The sequence below is a fragment of the Macrotis lagotis genome, chromosome 1 (genome assembly GCF_037893015.1).
Source record: "Macrotis lagotis isolate mMagLag1 chromosome 1, bilby.v1.9.chrom.fasta, whole genome shotgun sequence".
NCBI classification, from domain to species: domain Eukaryota; kingdom Metazoa; phylum Chordata; class Mammalia; order Peramelemorphia; family Peramelidae; genus Macrotis; species Macrotis lagotis.
This window is the reverse complement of record NC_133658.1, coordinates 38,347,815-38,363,120: the sequence shown is the minus strand read 5'-3', so window position 1 is coordinate 38,363,120 and position 15,306 is coordinate 38,347,815. Positions and strand designations below refer to the sequence as shown.

The following is a 15,306-nucleotide window of genomic DNA, read 5'->3' as shown; positions in this document are numbered from 1 at the left end:
TATCTTATTATTCCTCTTTTCTTTTTTTTACCTTTTTTCTTTTGCTACTAACTGATTCCTATTCCTATTCTATTTCCTTTTCCCTTGCATTGGACAAAAAAGAAGAGGGGAGAGAAAGAAAGAGGAAAAAAAGATAAAGAAAGAGGGAGGGGGAAGGAGAGAAAGCAGAAAGGGAAAGAGAGTGGAGGAGAAATATTTGTTCTCTGATATATTCCACTTGTGGCCTGTTTTCAGAGTAATTCTGTACTGATCAGCAATGGAGTGTGAGGGATGTGATGTATATAATATAGAAAACCATGTGACTTTTAAAGAGTGAAATGTGTGCTTTGCTAGGAGGCTGACCTGGAATGGCAATTATTTCTACTTTACACAGAGACTGTATGGTATTATAAATGACCAGGAATGTGATAAATAGGTTTTCCAGACATCAGTCCTTGATAAGGAGCATGGCAATTCCTCATGCCATGCTCCCTTCTGGTTTCTCCTCCCTTCATATTTACCCTCCTGGGCTATGTGAGGGCTGGTCCCTGGGTGAACAGAAACATGTTCTGATCTTTCAGAAATCACTGACATTTCACGATGTGGCTGTGGACTTCACCTAGGAGGAGTGGCGGATGTTGGAGCCAGCTCAGAAGGACCTCTTCAGGGACGTAATGCTGGAGAATTATGAGAACTTTGTCTCCGTAGGTAAGGACAGCTTCTTTCTCCTGAATCATCCGACCATTGGAGGAGTCTGCATTCTCATTTCCTAAAAGGTATGGGGTTTCACAAGTGCTTTGTTTTGACTGGGTTTGCAGGGATACTCACCTGATCTTGTCTGACGTGGAGAGATGCCTGATTCCTTTGGTGTGAAGAGACATAGTATTTCTACTCATTCTTCCAGCTGAATGGTGTTTGCTTTGTACATTTGTTAATCTGCAGCTTTTCCGTGTTGGCCCTTTGAGGCCATAACTTCTCTACCCTATGTTTATCTTGGTAATAGATTCTACTCTGAAGTTCTAATATAGTCCCTTGAAGCATGAAAAGTTCCTCACCTCCTGGCAGGAATTGTGTTAAAGTGAATGTATTTTCTTGGAATCCAAATTAATCCTCATCACTCCTGCCTCCTCATGCTTGATGAGAACACAGCTCAAGGAATCCTTCCAATGGAAGAAAAGAAGATTGACTTTTGAGATGTCTCTGTTTCTTTGTCCTTTTGCATTTCTTTCCCCATGCTAACAGAATCCAAAGCAGCTGTGGTCTCCCAGTTAAAGAGAAGAGAAGCATCAGAGTTGTCAGAGGGGAAAGTCCCAGGAAACACTTTTGTAGGTGAGTCCGAGATAAAGACACCAGACAGATTGGGTGGGATTGGGAACTTCAATCTAGCAGCTTTTTTTTTTTTGTTCTGATACTCTCTTTTCTTCCTCATCTCTAGATCTCATCTTTTCCTGTCTCTTGTGATAATTTTCTTCCTCTTAAACAGTCTTTTCTCCCTCTCTCAGATGGAGGTGAGACTCACCTATATTGAGAAGTCCATTGACTGACCCTACTGCCTATTTTATCTACCTTCCATTTCATCTCTGTTCTTTGACCAAGGCTGGGAACTAATGATTCTCACAATTGTTATTTTTAATCTTTGAAATGTATAATAAAAATTATTATTCCATTTTTATAGATGAAGAGATTGAGACTCAATTTACCCATGGTCACTAGGCTAGTAGCCACCAGGCTGGCTTTCTGTTTCTGAGTCCAGAACCTTATACCATGATACCTCTGTCTAAAATTAAAGAATATCTTCTCTTGTCTTATTCTTTTTCTTAGCTTCAGATAACCTTCAATGACATTTGTTGGTAGGAGGGGATTTTGGTTGGCTAGATGTTGGAGCTTCTGGAGACTGATTGAGCTCTGGAATTGTGAAAGTCCCTGTCTATGCTCTCCTCTTGTCATAACTGGTGACCTAGGAATGAATTAGAAGAGTGAGAGCATAATTGGGTGAGGAAACAACATGGTGAGAGAATTGACAGAATGAAATGAGTTTGCCTCATCTGAAGGAGAGAAGACTTGGTAGTGCATATGCCAGCTATCTCCAAGACTTTGAAGGGCCATCCTATGTAAGGAAGACCATTCTTTTTGACCTCAGAGGAAGAATTGCAGAAAGAGAATGGACACGGCAGAGAAAAAAATTTTTGTTTTGATGATGAACAGTCTCCATTAATTAGCATTGTCTGTAAACTGCATTCATTGGTCTTCAAAGAAATTCTGGTTGGCCATCACCAGTGGTATGATAGAGTACAGACTCAGGCACAAGATTTAGGAAAAACTTCAATAACCAAGTATCTGAGAGCAGTAATCTGATGCTAAAGGTAGAGGGGCTGCTGCTTATTTGAAATCTCCAAGTGATAGCTGGATAATCAGTTTTCAGACCTGTTTTGGGGGAGACTCTTATTTAGGCAAGTCTCAGAGGTCCTGTTGGATCACCTCCATATCTGAGATGCTGTAGTTTTCTTTCTTGACCTTTTGTCATCTTGATTCCCCTCCTATATAAAGAACTACCTCATCTCTGCCTTTCAAATCTCCTTTCTTATCCATTTTGAGGATTTCAAGGACTCTTTCCTCTCTGTGCTTCAGAAATCTCATCCGTGAGAAAGCTTCAGAAAGCTCGTCCGTTCTCTTCACTCTCCTCTCCCTTGGTGATTTTATCAGCTCTCATTGATTTACTTATTCATGTAAACACTTACAATGCCTGACCCTTTAATGTTTGTTGACTGGCTTATTTATGCAGGTGACTCCCAGATCCATGTTTCCAGTTTTAATATCTCTTCTCAATTCCAGTCCCCTAAGTATCTGTATCTGCCTGCTGGTTGTCCATCAACCTCTCTGAGTCAATATTCTGCATAATTGGCCTTCCTCTTTCTATCTGTGTTCTTAGCTTCTGACACAGGACTGACCATGCCACTCCCCTTTTCAATTTCCTTTAGTTTGTGGTTCTTGGTTTCCTTAAGGGTAAAACAATTTTCTCACCTGGTTTTTAAAGAGCTCCATATCTGCTCAGCTTTTCCATTTTGATTTCACATCACACCCCATCTTGAATTCTGTGTTCTGCCAAATGACCCCACTTCCCATTGCTGGAACTCAAACCTCTTACCTGGTTGTATTTACCCCTTGCTTGATAGAGTTTCCTCCTCGTCTCTGCCTCAGAGACTTATCTTCTTTAATTTTTAGCTCAGGTATCATTTATAATCCTAAAGTATCTTTGCTTCCAAAGTAGCAAAATTCACTCCCTCATCTGTTGAGGTATTTGTTGTTTTTGAATTGTTTTTCAGTTGTGTCTGACTCTGCATGATCCAATTTGGGGTTTTCATGACAAACCAAATGGAGTGGTTTGCCATTTCCCTCTCTAATTCATTTTAGAGATGAGGAAACTGAAGCAAATAGGGATTAATGATTTGCTCAGGGTGACATAGCTAGGAGGTATCTGAGGCTGGATTTGAATTCAGGTCTTCCTGACTCCAGACTCAGCATTGAATCCACTGAACCACCTAGCTGCTCTTTAAATGGGTACCCTCCCCACTCAAGCCATTTTAAAATCTACTTCTCTATCCCCACAGTAGAATGAAATATTTTAAAAAAAAATTTCCATATTAGTTGTCTTATGAAAGAAGAATCAGAGCAAAAAAGGAAAAACCATAAGAAAGAAAAAATAAAATTTAAAAGAAAAGTCAAAATAGTATGCTTTGATCTCTATTCAGACTCAGAATGAAAGAATTTTGAGCTTAGGGACTATTTCAGTTTTTCCTTTTTTTTTCCTAAGTGCATAGCACCCTGCCTAACAGAGAGTAACACTTAATACACATTCATTGAATCAAATGGACTAATCAGGAAATGATTTATCCAGAAATAGGCACATGGTCTTGAGACTCTTTTTGGATTTGGAGGTGGATTATGGGCGGGGGGGAGTGCTCTTGACAAGGAAGCTGCGAGAGAAAGGCATGGTGGGTTGATGAGAAGTGTGACCTCCCTGGAGCTAAAGGTGATTTTGGGGTTGTTTGCCTGCCTTCCTGAGCCTTTTGATATTGCCTTCTAACATGGGTACTCTTCAGGACAGGGGAAATATCAGGTTTTGAGCAGGGAAATACTTTGACATTAATGTTTTGAAGAAGATAAAGATCAGTTTTATAGAGAGTTTATTGGAAGGACTCATTCATTAATTCACTGTAGGATGAGAAAAGCTTGAATTCAGAACCATGCCCACTTTTCTTGGATCCTTCTTTATCTTGTGATATTTCCTGATTTCTCATCTTTTGACGGCTGTCACTTTGGTGACCTTGTCTTTCTGTTGACCTTCTGCAATGAGTTCTCATGTTCTGTGATCTCAGTTGTCTCCTTAGATTTTAATTCCATATTGGATGATGCTCAAAATTCTTTTAATTTGGTTCTTAAGGTAGCAAAATAGTGTCATTTCCTCCCATTGGCAGCCTGGCAGCTTACTCTCTTCCTAGTTTGAGGATCCATGACAACAGATGTTCTGTACTGGAACATTCTCAAGGACAGATGAGACTGGGCTGGTGAAATTCTTCATCTACACTTCTCTTTCCTATATTTAAAGACTGTTGTCATGTCCCTCCTGAGGCTTCTCTTCTGTGCTAAGGTTATTCAGCTCTTTTTTACTTATCCTCACTTGGGCATGATCTTAGGATCATGCCCACTCTGGGCGATCTCCTTTGGACACTCTCCAACTGAGCATATTATTCCAAGTTTGTTTTTGTTGGACCAGAAATTTGCTTGTTCTGGACTCTAAGTCTTTTCATGTAGCTGAAGTTGCCATAGTGATTTGGGTTTCCTTTTTGGACTCTTTAGCTTTGTTTTTGCAAGGAATTAAGTGACTTGCCCAAGGTCACACAGCTAGGTAATTATTAGATGATTGAGGTCAGATTTGAACTCAGGACCTGACTCCAGGACTGGTGCTCTATCCACTGTGCCACCCAGGTGCCCCCATTTTGAACTCTTGATGCAGTTTGCTCTTGGGGAGCACTGAAACTCATCATTTTTTTTTACTTTTAGAAAGATTTTATTTATTTTGAATTTCCAATTTTTCTCCTAATCTTGTTTCCCCACCACCACCCACAGAAGGCAGTTTGTTATATAACTCATCAGTTTTTATCAAAGTAAACTTTTTTTGTGGGGCTATATCTCCTCCATCTTGAATGTATAACCCAAGTATTCAATTTTATATTTCTCTAAAATATATTTAATGTCATTAGGTTGAATCCATCATTCTTACCCAGAAAATTTTTTGGATCCTCACTTCAGCATTCAGTTCATTTGGCATTTGGCATTGCTTTATGCCCTTTTTCTCATGATAATCATGCTTCCTGTTCCTTCATACAAGTTAGTGAACAGTGTTCTTGGAACTTTTTCAATAATGCATTCTTATTAATTTAAAAAAATGTTGAGCATTGCCCTTTGGGTGTATATTAATTAAGATAGGAGGTAAAATTAAGAATTATTTACTATTAATTAGAATGAGAACTGTATGATAATGTCTCATTTCATTTTGAAAATCCTGATCTAACCCTTTGTGAAGTAGCAATTCAAACAAAGATTTGGTATAGCAGTTTGAACAAAGATTGGTTCTAAAGTTCAGTTTATTTTGTACCTGATTGAATGGCTATCACTGGGGATAAAATATATCTCACAAAAGCATGTCAACTCAAAGAAACTTTGTGTCTAGGTACTTCCTAAATAAGGGTCTTCATTTTTCTGACACATGCATCAATTTTTATAAAAATTTATTGTTGAAAATTAGTTAGTAAATCCCCATCTTCCCTAATGTCAGTCAGTCAATCAAAAACATTTATTAACACCAACAGCTCAGCCCTAGAAATACAAAAAAAGAAACAAAAGACAGTCCCTACCTCAAGGAGCATAAAATCTAATGGGAGGAAACAACAAGCAACACACACACCACACACACACACACACACACACGCACGCACGCACGCACGCACACACACACACACACACACACACACACACACAGACACACACAGCCACCCCCCCCCCAACACACACAGAGTTGAGAGAGGGATGTCTTATTTATGGAGCAGCCAGGATGTCAGTCAGTTGCTATTGTAATTATTTACATTTTTATTTTCATATTTTTTAACAAATAGTCTCAAGACTGACTAGAACTTTTTGTATGGAAGATATTACACAGGTTATAAAATTCTGCCTCCAATGCTTTTTATGTGTGCAGATATGGATTTTTGTAAATGATAAACTTACATCACTTTTTGGCAAAACAAAACGATAGCGGTTGTAAATGGATATTTCAACTAATTTTGGTAATTTTCATTTTTTAAATTTTTCTAGCTGACCTGACACATGTAAACTGATATGTTGAGGTACTCTGAAAGGGAATAATTAAAGATTCTGCTGCCAACTACTCACCATGCAAATTCGATTCTTTCTTCAGGTACCTTACATACCATATAAGATATATGGGTATTTGAAGGCACCAGTGTCAATCCGTACAGTATATTAAATATTAGTATAGCTAAATATTAAGAGGAAATCCAGTTATTTTCTTCCCATTCTCCAATGGATTGTCTTGTGTGGCCCCTGAGTTGCATATACTCCACTTTAGCCGCCTCTTTACTAAAGAACTACCTCTATGTTAACAGGGACATATAAATTAGTATACTGTGGATCTCATCATTCAACCACTTCCACATCATCATCATCATCATCATCATCATCATCATCAACAACAACAACAACAACAGTGGTAGCAGCAGCATTTCTGTTATCCTTTAAGTTTTGCAGAATGGGCCAGCTAGGTGGTGCAGTGGATAGAGCACCAACCCTGGAGTCAGGAAGACCTGAGTTCAAATTTTGCCTAGACACTTAATGATTACCTAACTGTGTGATGTTGGGCAAGCCACTTAACCCCACTGCCTTGCAAAAAAACCCAAAACAACAAAAAAATGGTTTGCAGGGTGATATATAGTTATTACTTCTTTTTATCTTTTCAACAATCCTGGGAAGTAGCTTTTTCTTTTTCCTTACAGATGAGGAAACCATGGCTGAGAGAGGTTAAGTGATTTGCCTAGGAAGCCAGGAAGTATCTGAGGCTAAATTTTAACCCTAATCTCTCTGACTTCAGTTTAGCATGAGATACTAGGTTAAATGTTTTAGAAAAGCCTAGGCAAACTGCATAAATAATGTTTTCTGATCTGTTTATTTTTTTTTTTTGTGGAGGGGGAGAAAGGACTCCAGTCTTTTGATATCCATCCTTGTAAGTAGCTCCTAGTGAAGATTCCATTACCAATGCAACTTGGCAACTCTTTGTTAACTTAGACCAAATTTTCTTGAAGCAGTGAGAGGCACAAATGACTTGCCCAGAGTCATCTCATAGCCACTCTGCAATAGAGGCAAGTTTCAAGTCTGTCTTCCTAATTTTGAGGCTGTGATAATCTATAAGGTATGCTAAAACTATTCTGTACTGCTTGTCACTGATACTTTAACTGTCAAAACAGGGTTAGTCTTCCATGATATGTTGTTATCACATCATACTGACTATACTATTACTGATTCTTTTTCCACATTTTCAAATTCATCCTTCTAGGAACACATTTTAAAATTTCAGCAGAAATTGAAGACGAGTTTACTAACTTGTAATTTATGAACTGAACTCTTATAGTTTTTGAAAAAATATTGATATTTGAATTATGAAATCAAATTTATCTCTCTGGATCAGGTTTTCTTGTTCCTCTGCTCATTACTCATACTTTGTATTTTCATCACTTTGTTTAATAATATTTTTTATTTATTTTATTTTTTCCCTAATTGCTTATTAAAGTAATTTTTAACATTTGTTTTTCAAACTTTGAGTTCTAAATTCTCAATTTGGAAATGAATGATTCGATATAGGTTATATATGTATAGTCATGCAAAGCATATTTACATATTAACCATGTTGGGAAAAAAATAGACCAAAGGAAAAAACCTCAAGAAAAATAAGAAAGGAAGTTTCAGTCAGTATTGAAGCATGATCAGTTTTTTCCTCTGGATGTGGATAGCTTTTTCATCATAAGTTTTTCAGAGTTATCTTGGGTCATTGCATTACTGAGAATTAGCTGATTATTTTCCAATATTGCTGTTATTAGATACACAGTATATTTCATTTTACTTCAACTCATGTAATTCTGTCCAGGTTTTTCTGAGAGCATCTTGCTTTTTTCTTGTCACACAATGGTATTCCATCAAATTACATACCATAATTTGTTCACCCATTCCCCAGTTCATGGACAATCCTCTCAATTTTTATTTCCTTGCCACAATAAAGAATTACTATAAAATTTTTATACATTCCCCCCCCACCTTTTTTAATGTTTTTGGGGATATAGACCTAGTAGTGGCATTGCTAAGTCAATGGGTATGTATGGTTTTGTAGCTCTTTGGGCATAGGTCCAAATTGCTCTCCAAAATTGTTAAATCAGTTTACAATTCCTCTAACTGTGCATTTATGTCTCATTTTTCCCCACAGTCCCTCCTATATTTGTCATTTTCCTTTTCTGTCATATTAACCAATCTAATAATTATGAGATAGTACCTTAGAGTTGTTTTTTTAATTTTTAAAATTTTTTTAATTTTTATTTTTGCAGTGCAATGGGGTTAAGTAAAACTTGTCCAAGGTCACACAGCTAGGTAATTATTAAATGTCTGAGGCTGGATTGAACTTAGGTCCTCCTGACTCCAGGGCTTATGCTCTATCCACTGCACCACCTAGCCATCCCTCAGAATTGTTTTAATTTACATTTCTCCAATCAGTAGTGATTTAGAACATTTTTAATGTGGTTTTAGATAGCTTTGATTATGTGAAAACTGTTCATAATCTTTTGATCATTTAACAATTAGGGACTGACTTTTTTAAAAAATAAATTTGATTTAGTTCTCTATATATCCAAGAAATAAGGTCTTTTTATTAGAGGAACTTGCTTCAAAATTTTTTTCACAATTACAATTGCTAACTGTATTTCCTTCCATCCTGTTCCCTCCCCCCTTTTTATTATTATTCTCTTTCTCCTTTCTCTTTGTTCTTCCTCAGAACTGTTTTGCTTTTGACTGCTACCTCCCCATCTGACCTCCCTTCTATTATTCCTTCCTTTCCTACTTTCTTGTAGGGTAAGATTGATTTCTATACCTAATTGAATGTGTATATTATTCCCTCTTTGAGCCAATTCCAGTGAGAGTAAGATTCACTCACTCCTCAATCCCCCCCATTGTAAAAGCTTTTTTCTTGCTTCTTTTATATGAGTTTACCCCACTCTGACTCTCCCTTTCCCTTTCTTCTAGTGCATTCCTTTCTCAGTCCTCTATATTCATCCCTTCATATTCAATCATCTTCTCATATAGGAATGTAAATAGTTCAACCTTATTAAGTCACTTATGATTTCCCTTTCTGTTTACCTTGTATTTGGAAATCAAATTTTCTAATCAGCTCTGGTCTTTTCAGCAAGAAAGGACAATTCAAATTTTTCTTGCAGGTTTTGACTGCAGAAATTTGCTTTGTTATCTTCTTCCAAGTGTGTATTTTGATCTTCCATGTCATCAAAGAAATTTTCTATGGTCAGAATTTTTTTCTGTTGTTTGTGCATTTCCAATCCTGTTTCTTGGTTTTTAACTCCATGTTGAAATGGAGCTCTGCTTCCCAGACAGAGTGCACACTGTCCCAATCTTCAGGATATTTGTGTAGCAGTTTTTCAGAGATACTTTAGGGATCTATGAATTTTTAGTTCTTCCAAAGTGGTATGATTTATGGAGAAGTGTGTTTATTACTCTCTTGGCCTATGTTCTGGTCTGTGAGTGACTACAAGCACTTTTTTCTTCCCTGGAACTGTGACCACTGTGTGCTAGTGTTCCTCCTTATTCTTGGACTGCCACCCAGGACTGTGACCAAATCTGAGTATGGGCAAAGCAATAGAGCTCTGCCTCCAGTGCCAACAAAGAGAATCCTGTTATCTCCTTTTGGTAAATTGTTTGACCCTCTTACCCTCTGTGGGCTGAAAACCCTAAAGGTAGAGCCAGCTGCTGTCACTGCAGATGTGAGTGGCACCTAAGGCCCAAGGGTCAGTCTGTGCTGGACTGTGCTCCATTCTCACCCAGGTGTGACAGAGCTTTCCTGCCACCTTCTAAGTTATCTTGGACTAGAAAATGATTTCACCCTATTCTTTTATGGTTCTGCCATTCAGGAATCATTTTATGGCATTATTTAAAGGTGTTCAGAGAGATTTTGGGGAGAGATCAAATGAGTCACTGCCTTTTTTTCTGCCATCTTGGCTCTGCCTCCATATTCATTCATTTTTATAGAGACTTCCAAAGTCTTGAACTTTATTGTTGGATTTTGTTTCTGTGAATTAGTAACTTTTTCATATCCTGTGATGTAAATACTCTCTGTGATATTTAGTTTTTTAGCATTTACTGAAGTTCTTTTCCACCTTATTGTCCCCCTTTAGTTTAAAGCCTAAAGTTCCAAGTTTCTAGGCACATACATTCTTACCATTTCTTCTTGGCTGGTTTTGCCCAGAATGTCATAATTCTTAGTTAGCTTTTCTAGGTTCCTTTTGGAATTATCATTTGTCCTTATAAGGACCATTAGAATTTTTTGACTGTTCTTGGGAATTTTTCTGGTACTTCTCAGTTTATATGCATAGATAAGTCAGTAGTCCTCTCTATAACTATTGTCATCAATAGATGGTCAGGCTACCTTGATACTCTTCAGCAGGATATCTTGAACCAACCCTATTTATTTCCTCTGAAATTTGGTTGATGATCTCTCTTTTGTTAGTACATGTGAAATTTCATCATGGTTCCTTAAAGTGTAAGGGGTTTCTCCTTCATAGGTTACATCCTCCACTCTGTTGGTAGAGTCTCATGCCTTTTACTTATTTTCAGTCATTCCAGGGTTCTTCTTTTATTTTTTTCTCTATGATCACGAACTTCTCCCATGCAACTTTAAAATATGAGGTAGGTACTGCTTGTCACTGATACTTTAACTGTCAAAACAGGGTTAGTCTTCCATGATATGTTGTTATCACATCATACTGACTATACCCTCTTCTTCTTAGTTTTGATTTCTTTGGTTTTACTTTGAAGTCTTGCTCCCCTTTTGCTTACCTCACAGACAATTTGTGTGAATATTTACACTTTTTTCTCCCATAGATCCCCTGTAGATTTTCTTCCTGAATGTAATATACTTGAAAGACTTCATTTTGGAGAGAAACCATTTGAGTGTAATCAGTGTGGGAAAACTTACTGAAGCAAACAATATTTAAATGAACATCAAAGAATTCATACTGGTGAGAAACCTTATAAATGTAAAGAATGTGGCACAGCCTTTAGTCAGAAGAGACACCTTAAAATTCATAATATAATTCATACTGGAAAAAAGCCTTTTGAATGTAAGCAATGTGGGAAACCTTATTGCAGCAAACAATACTTAAATGAACATTCATACTGGAGAGAAACCCCATAAATGCTGTGAGTGTGGAGAAGCCTTCAATCGTAAATACTCCCTAGGCCAACACGAAAAATTGCACACTGGAGAGAAACCCTATAAATGTAATGAATGTGGGAAAGCCTTTGGTCAGACAAGGCACCTTAAAATGCATGAGATAAGTCATACTGGAAAGAATCCCTTTGAATGTAATGAATGTGGGAAAGCTTATTGTAGTAAACAGTATCTAATTGAACATCAAAGAATTCATACTGGAGAGAAACCCTATAAATGTAATGAATGTGGAAAAGCCTACAGTCAGAAGAGACACCTTAAAATACACAAAATAATTCATAATGGGAAGAAGCCCTTTAAATGTAATGAATGTGGGCACACTTACTGCAGGAAACAATATCTAATGGAACATCAAAGAATTCATGTTGGAGAGAAACCTTATAAATGTAATGAATGTGGGAAAGCCTTCAGTTCTAAGGCAAATTTTTATGTGCATAAGAGAATCCACAGTGGAGAGAAACCTTTCATATGTAATGAATGTGGCAAAGACTTTACACAGCAAGGACAACTTAAAATGCATGAGATAATTCATACCGGAAAGAAACCCTTTGAATGTAATGAATGTGGGAAAACCTTCTACACCAATTCTGGCCTTAAAGAACATAAACTAATTCATTCTGGAAAGAAACCTTTTGAGTGTATTGATTGTGGGAAAGGCTTCAGGTTCAGTTCAGGTCTTCTGAAACATCAAAGTAGTCATTCTTTAGAGAAACCTTTTAAATGTAATGAATGTAGGAAAGGCTTTAGGCGAATCTCATACCTTATGCAACATGATAGAATTCATACTGGAGAGAAACCCTATGAATGTAATGAATGCAGGAAAGTTTTCAGGTGGAAGGGAAATCTTGATTTACATAAGAGAGTTCATATTAGGGGAAAACCATATTCATATAATTAATGTGGGAAAGCCTTCAGGCTTCAGGACAGCCTTGGTACATACACATGAGAAAATTTGTACTGGAAAGAAATTCTTTGAAAGGAATTTATAGTCAGCATTAACTTTGGTGCACATTAACCAGTCCACAAACATGCTTTGAATATAGGAATCAATGAAAACTTAGTCATTTAATATGTACTATTTATTGGTTAAAAAACATAGGATTCATACTGGGCAGACATCCTATGATTAATGAATGTGAGAAAGCCTTCCTTCGGAAGCAAAACCTTAATATACATCCAAGGAAATCTTAATATTTATATCATTTAGCATGAGTGTGGGAAACCCTTCAAATAGTGTGAAAAAATTTAAGGAATTTGAGATAAAGGTGGTGAGAACCCTTGTGGTATACAAAATAGAGAAAAAGCTTTTGATAAAACTAAACATACTATGAATCAGAGCTTTCACACTGTAGGCATCATGTTTAATAGAATGAATGTGGCTTAAGTAAAATAGAATAGAAATCTGGAGGACCATAAGAGACTTCATTTTAGAGAAAGAAATTCATGATTACAATAAATTGAGAAAACCTTCAGTCTGAGTCAAACTTGAGTCAAAATAGGCTACACATAAAGTTGTTTCTGTGGAGGTTATTTTTATTTGTATTTTTTGGTTTTTGCAAGACAATAGCGTTAAGTGGCTTGCCTAATGTACACAGCTAGGTAAATATTATGTGTCTGAGGCTGGATTTGAAGTCAGATCCTCCTAACTCCATGGCCAGTTCTCTATTCACTGCATCTCCTAGCTTCCCTGGAAGTTATTTTTAAAAAATATATTTGAGAGAATATTCAGCTAAGGGAACACATTACATGAACTTGTATCTGGGTGAGAGTCTTCATGGATGTGGAAAGAATACTTGAAAGTCCAACATTGTCCTCATATTGATGATTCATTCTGTAGGTGTGATGGAAGAAATACTTCAGAAGGGTTCATAGTCTTAAAATTTTAGTTAGAAGGAGCATCTGAGGTCATAAAATCAATTTTAATTTTAATCTGAAAAGGAATTTTCTGTATAAGTTTTAAGTTTTATCTAGTTCTTCTTTTAGGACTTTTAATGAGTAGGAGTCCATTACTTCCTTAAGACAATGGGTTCTACTTTGGATTAATCTAGTAATTCAATTTTCTTTATATTAAAGCAAAATGTACTTTTTTGCACTTTCTCCTATTTTTCCTAGCTCTGCCCTCTGTGGACAAAATACAATAAGCTTAATCCCTCTTCCTTGTGACAGTTCATCATATACTTGATATCAGCCTTCCCTTACTCTTCTCCTGTTCTGCAGGAACACCCTCAGTTGCTTCACCTCAGCTTCATATAATATGAGCTAAGACTTTCAGTCTCATTTTAACATTCAAATTTATCATTTATCTTCATAATCTATGGCATGAATGAAAAATCATTAATTATAATTACTTACTAATTAGTTCTTATCTTACTAAGTCCAAGTGTTGTGCTAAGCACTGGGAATAGAACTTACATTTTAATAGAAGAAAACATGCATTGGGGAGTGGTAGCTTAGAATAATTATTTTGGGGGGTGCCTAGGTGGTGCAGTGGATAAAGCACTGGCCCTGGAGTCAGGAGTACCTGGGTTCAAATCTGGTCTCAGACACTTAATAATTACCTAGCCATGTGGCCTTGGGCAAGCCACTTAACCCCATTTTCCCTTGCAAAAAAAATCTAAAAAAAAAAAGAATAATTATTTTGACTTGGGAAATCCTAGAGATTGTGAATTAATTGATATGCCCTTTTCCCAATAACTTTAGTGATACTAATTTGATCATGGTAACTGTTATAAATGAATGCAAAGAAAAACCTGCTAGAGTGAGAGAAAACTGTACATTTTATTCACAAACCTTGCAAGATACACCTTACAAGGCACCAGTACCTCACCTAGGCATGAAGCATGAATTGGTCTTGGAATATCAGGTAATTTATGGTGTTCAGAAACTCTTTCCCCTCCCTCTTGGATGTTCACAGGCTCTCAGAGTTTGAGTTACAATCTAAGAGGTCCACCCATTGCATGACATGCCCCTTATATGATCCCCCCACATCATACAACACATGATATGCTAATGAACCCTAATAGTCACAGGAGGTGTGTGGATTAATATTCATTTACCTAATTGTGCAAACTCAGTTGCATTAGGTCAAGATCTCTAGGTTGCTCTTGACTGGTTGAGAACAGGTTTGGGGTTTGCTATCCCTGGAATGGGATTAGGAAGACTCTTCCAGTCCTGTGATTTGGCTGGGCCATTCACCCTTTGTAATGGATTCCCTAAGGGCTCCCCTCCACACCCCGTGAAGACCAACACCTTACATTCCTCATGGTAATAGAACTGGAAAAATGGAGATGAAAGAGGGGATGAGTAGAAGGGTGTACAGGTCAAAAGTTACCAAGATAAGACTGTCAAGAAATGGCTAGAAATGACTGGGTATTATGGGTTATTTAATTAGAATAGCACAGCCTTATACTAAGAGTTCTAGAGCTGAGAGGGTTAAGTCCCCAAGAGATGGACATCTGGCCTATGAAGGTGCTGAACAATGGAAGATGGTAAGGTGTGGAGGACCATAGGGTACAGCAGTAGGTAGGGTAGATAACTGGTAGAATTTCAAGTATGATGGAACCAGATAAGTATGGGTCACATGAAGATACACTTTCCAGTCTGACATTGAAGAATCAGAAATTGAAGAGCTAAGGACATAGTCTTTGTTCTCCAGTATATTAATAGGCTGGATAATAAAGTTTGAAGGACCAGAGGGTGCATGGGTATATATGTAGGAGGGTAAGATAGCTCAGACCAGCCAGACATACCAGGAC

At 37.2% G+C, this 15,306-nt stretch overlaps 1 pseudogene; it reads left to right on the top strand.

The window, feature by feature from the left end:
• Positions 1 to 446: 446 nt before the first annotated feature.
• On the top strand, positions 447 to 12,815 carry LOC141504857 (uncharacterized; annotated as a pseudogene).
• The last annotated feature ends 2,491 nt before the right edge of the window (positions 12,816 to 15,306 follow it).